General features: G+C 29.7%; 1 long non-coding RNA gene across 8 annotated transcripts; it reads right to left on the reverse strand.

Moving 5' to 3' along the window:
* Positions 1 to 1,041: 1,041 nt before the first annotated feature.
* LOC107954937 (uncharacterized) lies at positions 1,042 to 5,988 on the reverse strand. 8 transcript variants are annotated; one of them, XR_005915611.1, is made up of 5 exons: positions 5,517 to 5,986; positions 5,239 to 5,297; positions 4,515 to 5,141; positions 4,054 to 4,215; positions 1,042 to 1,228 (listed from the first exon to the last, which is right to left on the reverse strand). It is a non-coding gene; the product is annotated as an uncharacterized lncRNA (long non-coding RNA). The 8 variants fall into 8 exon arrangements; XR_005915613.1 differs by having other exon boundaries at positions 4,054 to 5,141; positions 5,611 to 5,988; XR_005915618.1 differs by having other exon boundaries at positions 4,054 to 5,141; positions 5,239 to 5,302; positions 5,611 to 5,988.
* Positions 5,989 to 6,355: the final 367 nt, after the last annotated feature.

The following is a 6,355-nucleotide window of genomic DNA, read 5'->3' on the forward strand; positions in this document are numbered from 1 at the left end:
GGCAATATAGTATTCGGTGAGTATTGGTGGTGCTAGTTCAATTTGTATTAAGTTTTTTTAATCAACATCTAAAACCTATATTAAACAAGTATACAATGAAGTACCGTACATATTGGTCTTTAGAATATGTAAATGTTGAGGGTTTAATTTGTTACTATATCAATCAAAATTATGTAAATTGATGGAAAATGTTAATTTTAGTGGTTAATACTTAATTTTCCTTAGTTACTTAGTTTCAAATTTAATAGGTATTAAATTGCCCAATTTTTTTCAGAGGGATCGATTAGTTCAACATCAACTTTAATTTCTTTTTATTCTCTTATAAATTGAGGAGTTCAAGCTTCACCTTTAGAATAACTTAATATTGTAAAGGAACATTGCATGAAATCATGAAGATGAAGCCTAATTCTAGAAAAAAAAAAGAAGAGAATCATGAAATTTCTTTTTCAATGTTGTTCGTCTTTATCGTTCTTAAAGATCTTTTAAATTTATGTAAATAAGGTTGGAAAAAATTATTTATTATATATATTACTCTTGACTGGATATATAATTATATTGTGTTTTTCAAAAGCATATATTCATAAGTGGATTCACTAGTCAATTTAGAATTCAGGTTCTTTTGGTTGAAAAAACAAAATAATTTAATTATATATATTTAAAAAAAACTATTCTATTTTATTTTTAAATGTTTTATTTAAAGGATTTGTATTAATGTACGATTGCAATTTGATTTTGGATTAGTATATGATTACTTTAAATTATTTATTTTTTAATACACATTTGAACAAATTAGTTTTTAAATCATTTGTGGATTGATATGAATTATTTAAATTATTTCTTTATATCTTGACTTGAATGGAGCGGTGGTTAAGAATGCTTGTGTTAAACACTCGTTTGGCATGAGTTTTGTAACACCCTAACCCAACATGATGCGTCCGGCTCAGATCTTGCTTGTTATTAAACACAATACTTAAATCAGTTGAACACTTTAAATATTACATTTTATTTATTTCTTTAACTGGAGGACTTAAAATCCAAAAATAAAGGAAAATATTTAAAATAACTTGTTAATATAGTCTTATCACGGCTTATTACAAAGTAGAAGTTTGAAAAAAATATACACATAAGGTGTAACCCTAGACTATGCCACATTTCCACTGTTTGGATATTAACCCGATACGACTCTTCCTTTGCATAGTCATGGCATCGTCCCCTAGGCCCAGTCGAACTGTCACATCCCAATAGTCGAGAGAGTAAATCAGGGATTAGTGAATTAGAAATTGTATTTGGGATAGATAATTAAAATAATTAGGAATTAATTAAACAAATTTTAAAATAAATAGAATTTATAATTTTAGGTTAAAAATTAAGAGTGAGTGTTCGAGAATTAATTTGGTTAAAATGGATTTTAAAAAGGAGATTGGATTTGAAAATAAATTTGAAATTGGCTTTAATTGAATAATAAGGACCAATTCGGATAAAGGAGAAAACCCAGGGGGTTAAACGGGTAAAGGATAAATTTTTTAAAATTTGGTGCCTATTTAACAACCTCCAAGTCTTCTTCTTCCCTCCCATTATTCATTCAAAAATTTGCCAAACACTAAATTAAAGTTTTTCTTTCGAAATTAGTTCATCCTTTTTTATTCCTAAGGTCTCTAAACACTAAATTTCTTTTCTATATTGAAGAACACTCATGTTATCATCCTTGAAATCCTTAAGAGATCCTCACACGTTTTAGCTCGAATTAGGTCCATAGCTCGTCGATTTTTTAAAATTTAGGTGAGATTCTAACTTTTTATGATTAAACTAAGTGAGTTGTTATTTCAATTTGATATTTAAATGATTGAATCAGGATCTCGATATATTAATTGATTTTAAGTTGATTTTTGGCTTGAAAATGGTAGATCTTGTATTTCTTTGCTAAGCTTCGGTTTTGCAATTATTTCTAACTCATTTTGATATATTTAAGAGTTATTTTATCTTAATTTAACAAATTTCTAATAAATTTAAGCAAATTGAATGTTTTCCCTTATTTAAAGATCACATAAGCTTGAGTTTTCTAAAAAAACATATTAGTGTAATTATGTAAAACTGATGATTTATATCAGTAATTAGATGATATTTAGGATGTTTGGAATCGAAATTAAGGTTTAGGAAGTAGATTTGAGGGGTGAAATCGCATTTTCGGTAAAACTAGCTAGTTTCCGAGAAGTATAATAGATGTGATGTGGTATGCCGTTTTTTGATGATTTAAATGTGTTTGAGGTTGTTTTTAATGTGTTTGTAATGTAATTACATTTATATTTCATATAAAAAAATTATGAATAATTAATATATTTTTACACCAAAACAGGCTTTAAGCGGAGCTTTGAGAAGCGTCGCAAAAAATGTTGCTAATGACAGCGTCGCTAACTTTAGCGGCGTTTTTAGAAATAAACGCCGCTAAAGAACAAGGCCTTTAGCGACGCTATTCTGACAAACGCCGCTAATAGCCATGACCTTTAGCGGCGCTTTTACCACTAACGCCGCTAAAGACCATGACCTTTAACGGCGCTTTTCCCACAAACGTCGCTAAAGACCATGACCTTTAGTGGCGCTTTTCCCACAAACGCCGCTAAAGACCATGACATTTAGCGGCGCTTCTCCCACAAACGCCGTTAAAGACCAAGACCTTTAGCGGCGATTTTCCCACAAACGCCTCTAAAGAACATGACCTTTAGCGGCGCTTTTATCACAAATGCCGCTAAAGAATAAACCTTTACAGGGGATGGAACAGCTGAAAGGGACTATTAGAGTGTCTTTTGCATAATGTGATATAAGTTATTAGATTGTAGTATAAAAAGAAAATCAGTATTATAAAAATAAAATATCTAATAACGTTTTAACTCCACTTGTGGAATTAAAATTTAATACTCACAATATATTAGATGCTAATTTATATTAACATATCAAAATATATAATTATAAAACAAAAATATGTACACAATATATATATGAGAATTAAGGATCGTTGAATTTTTTAAATTTAGAATTAAATTAATATAACATATAAATATTAGAGGATTAAATTTGTTATTAGACTAATAAAAAAACTCACGACAACTTTTCAATCACTCATCTACAACTAATGAGAGAATATATTAAATATTTAATTTCAAAAAATTAAATAATTAAATAAAAATGAAAATTAAGCAACTAAAATAGAATAAATCATATAATTAAGTCACTGTTCTTATATTTTACCCTAATATAATAGTGAAGGGAGGCGTAATTATTTGGTTACGTGTCCCATGATTGTGTATATTTTAGAAAAAAATAATAATAAAAATAAAAAATAATAAAAAGGTACTTGTACTTGAAACGCAAGATACTGGTGTCTTCTACTCCAGCTAATATACTAATTAATTAATACCTATTCTTATAATATTCCATTTCTCAGATCTGTTCAATGACTGCATTTCACGTCCCCAACTTGTTATTCCCTTTTAGATATCTTCACAAGCCTCTCACCTTTCTTCGAACTCTTTCTTTATTTTTTTAAAATATTTATTCAAATATCAATTAAAAATATAATATGTACTTTTTTAAAAAAATATATACTATAAGGATACTCATTCAATTATAAAATTTTTAGATGTTTTCAAAATTTGATTTTTTTTGTTATTCTATTATTAAATAGTTAAATTTGTATTTTTTATATATAAGAAAAAGAGGGAACTTATTAAGTAAAATATTCATTACAGTACCTAGGAATGATTATCCTGTAACAAGACACATGCACAAGTAACTTCACTAGTAAATCAAACCACATCATCATATATGATCTTGTGCCTGCATGTATGATCTTGTGGATTTTTACTAATAAGCATTTAATATGTCATCGCTGTATATAGAAATAAGATGAGATGAAAGGTATGCAGATAAAATGAAAAAACTCAAACCACAAGCTGCAACATTTGACAAAGAAAAAACTCACATGACTTGGACAATAAAGATAAAATGAAAGGTATGCAGATAAGATAGAAGTATAAAATCGAGCAAAGAAGAAATCACCTTACAAAGTTGTCCCAGGTTTCACTTTTCATAACTCCCAATGGGTCTAGTAATTGAGTCATCTCATGGCTCAACTTGAAATGTGCACTCTTGAACCGCATATTTCCACCAGGTGATGTTTCCAAGATGAAACCAAAATCAATATGAACAAGCCTCCCGACACTGCATTGACATGCATATCACAGTGGTTGAGTTTTAGCTTATGAAACTACCTTGAACAATCGGATAGAGCCATTCTCTCCAGTTCAGTTCAACCATGAAAAACCAAAAAAATAAAACTAAAATAGTTAACTTACAAAACAAGAGATAGACAACAATACTTTGTTTTTTCTTCTTAGTATTTATTTAACCATTGTCAGTCATATCTGACAGCTCATTAGCCTTAATTTACATCATTACCTCAAAAGAAAATAAATGAGAGAGTACAATATACTTTAAAGAACCAAAAGTCTATTTTTTACCTGTAGCATCAATGACTTCATTGAAGACCTTCAATACATCTTTTCTAGCCGACAATTCAACATGCTGCATTTTCTTTTTATTAAAATCAAGACAATTTTACAAACTGCAAGTGAAATATTGTCTATTATATTCCTAAACCAATTGTTGCTTTACACAAGGCTGTCTTGCTATTCGATATACTAGTTTTAGGTTTAAGATTATTGGATCCTCTGCTAACAAGACAATACCAAGCATGCATAATTTTATAAAGGTAACTCTATACGAGAAACCTTTCCTGGTCATTACTAATCATACATATGCAGCAAGTTTGTGGCTTGACCCTTATATTACCAAACATGTCTTAATATCCCCAATTGTCATTGTGGATCTCATCATCGAATTTCTTTTTCAGTTCGGGATGTTTCTCAAAGTACTCATCTACTGTCATGGTGCTGATCTTTTGCTGTTCAAATAAAGAAAAAAGAATAGAACAAAAATCAACAATTGCAACTACAATTACAATAAAGAGAAGATTCATTTGGGCAGTGTTTTGCAATTGCCTTCAGTTCCTGAACGTCGGCAATTTCTTTCTCCAAACGCTCGGACTCTTTCAAAGATTTCTCCTCTGATTATTTCAATTCAAACAACTATTAACCACAAGTAATAACCAAATCAGATGATGAAAAAGAAAACCAAAACCACTGAGACAAGTAAAAGAGGATCAAGAATTCTGTTGATTCTCACCAATGCATCAAATTTCGGTTTGAATTGAGGAGTGCCTGTGTCAACAAACTTGGGGATCTCTACGCTTGAAAGGAAGCATATAAAATGTGTAAAGATGAGAGTTAATAACTCAAAATGTAGATAAAATTAAAACAGATGAAATCGCAAACTCCCCACAGCTTCATCGAAACCACTCACACAATAAACCATGGATTCCAAAAGTTGTAGCCAAGTGACAACCCGGTTAGACAAATTACTATAATCAAAGCAAAGAAATTACACTAAAGAGAGAGTTATACATTGTAACCAACCAATATGCCAAGTAAACAGTGAAAAGGAAGCAGCTCCATTTAACACAGTTAATTCCAAGAAGGTGCTCGTGGAACACCTTACCGTAAAAAAAACCTGAAAATCATCTTCTTCAACCTTTTTTTTTATCTCTTTATTTCAGCGAACAGCCTTACTCCCCTCTTTGTTTCCTTTATCTTTCAACTCCTTCCAGTTTAAAAGGAAACTGTATTGAAAGCCTAAAATTAAAAGAAACCCTAACAGATTGAGAGAAAATGAGTAGCTATGGTGAGTGAATTCAGTGCACTGAAATGAAAAGGAAAAAGAAGTGTGATTGGTGTAGGTGTATTGACTGGTGTTGTTGGAAATGGGAAATTTGGGGGATTTCAGCTGAAGAAAAACAAACTTTTATTTGGCAATTTAGGGCGCACGACTCAGATGAGAAGAAGAGGTAATAACAGCGGGTAATCAAAAATCAAGTTTTGGGAGTGAACGGGATTTTGATTACTTTTCGCGGCATTTTTTACAAAAACGCCGCTATTGTATATCTATTGCGGCGTTTTTAATAAAAACGCTACAAAAAATCATTTCATTTTAAATAAAACGACGCCGTTTTGCTTTGCTAAAAATCTTTTCTTTTGTCAACTAAAATTTTTTTTGTTAAGTGATTTTTTAAAACATTTATTATTACTATTTTTTATAAATTGGATTTTTATAAAAAAAAATTAAGTACTCTCAAAATAAATATCGTATATTTTAATAAGAAAACAAATGATTAAATAAGTGCAATTAATTATTAAGTTAGAATTATCCAATGTTAATCACGATTTTATATTATTTTTTTCCGATT

The sequence above is a fragment of the Gossypium hirsutum genome, chromosome D07, assembly GCF_007990345.1.
Source record: "Gossypium hirsutum isolate 1008001.06 chromosome D07, Gossypium_hirsutum_v2.1, whole genome shotgun sequence".
Lineage (NCBI taxonomy): Eukaryota > Viridiplantae > Streptophyta > Magnoliopsida > Malvales > Malvaceae > Gossypium > Gossypium hirsutum.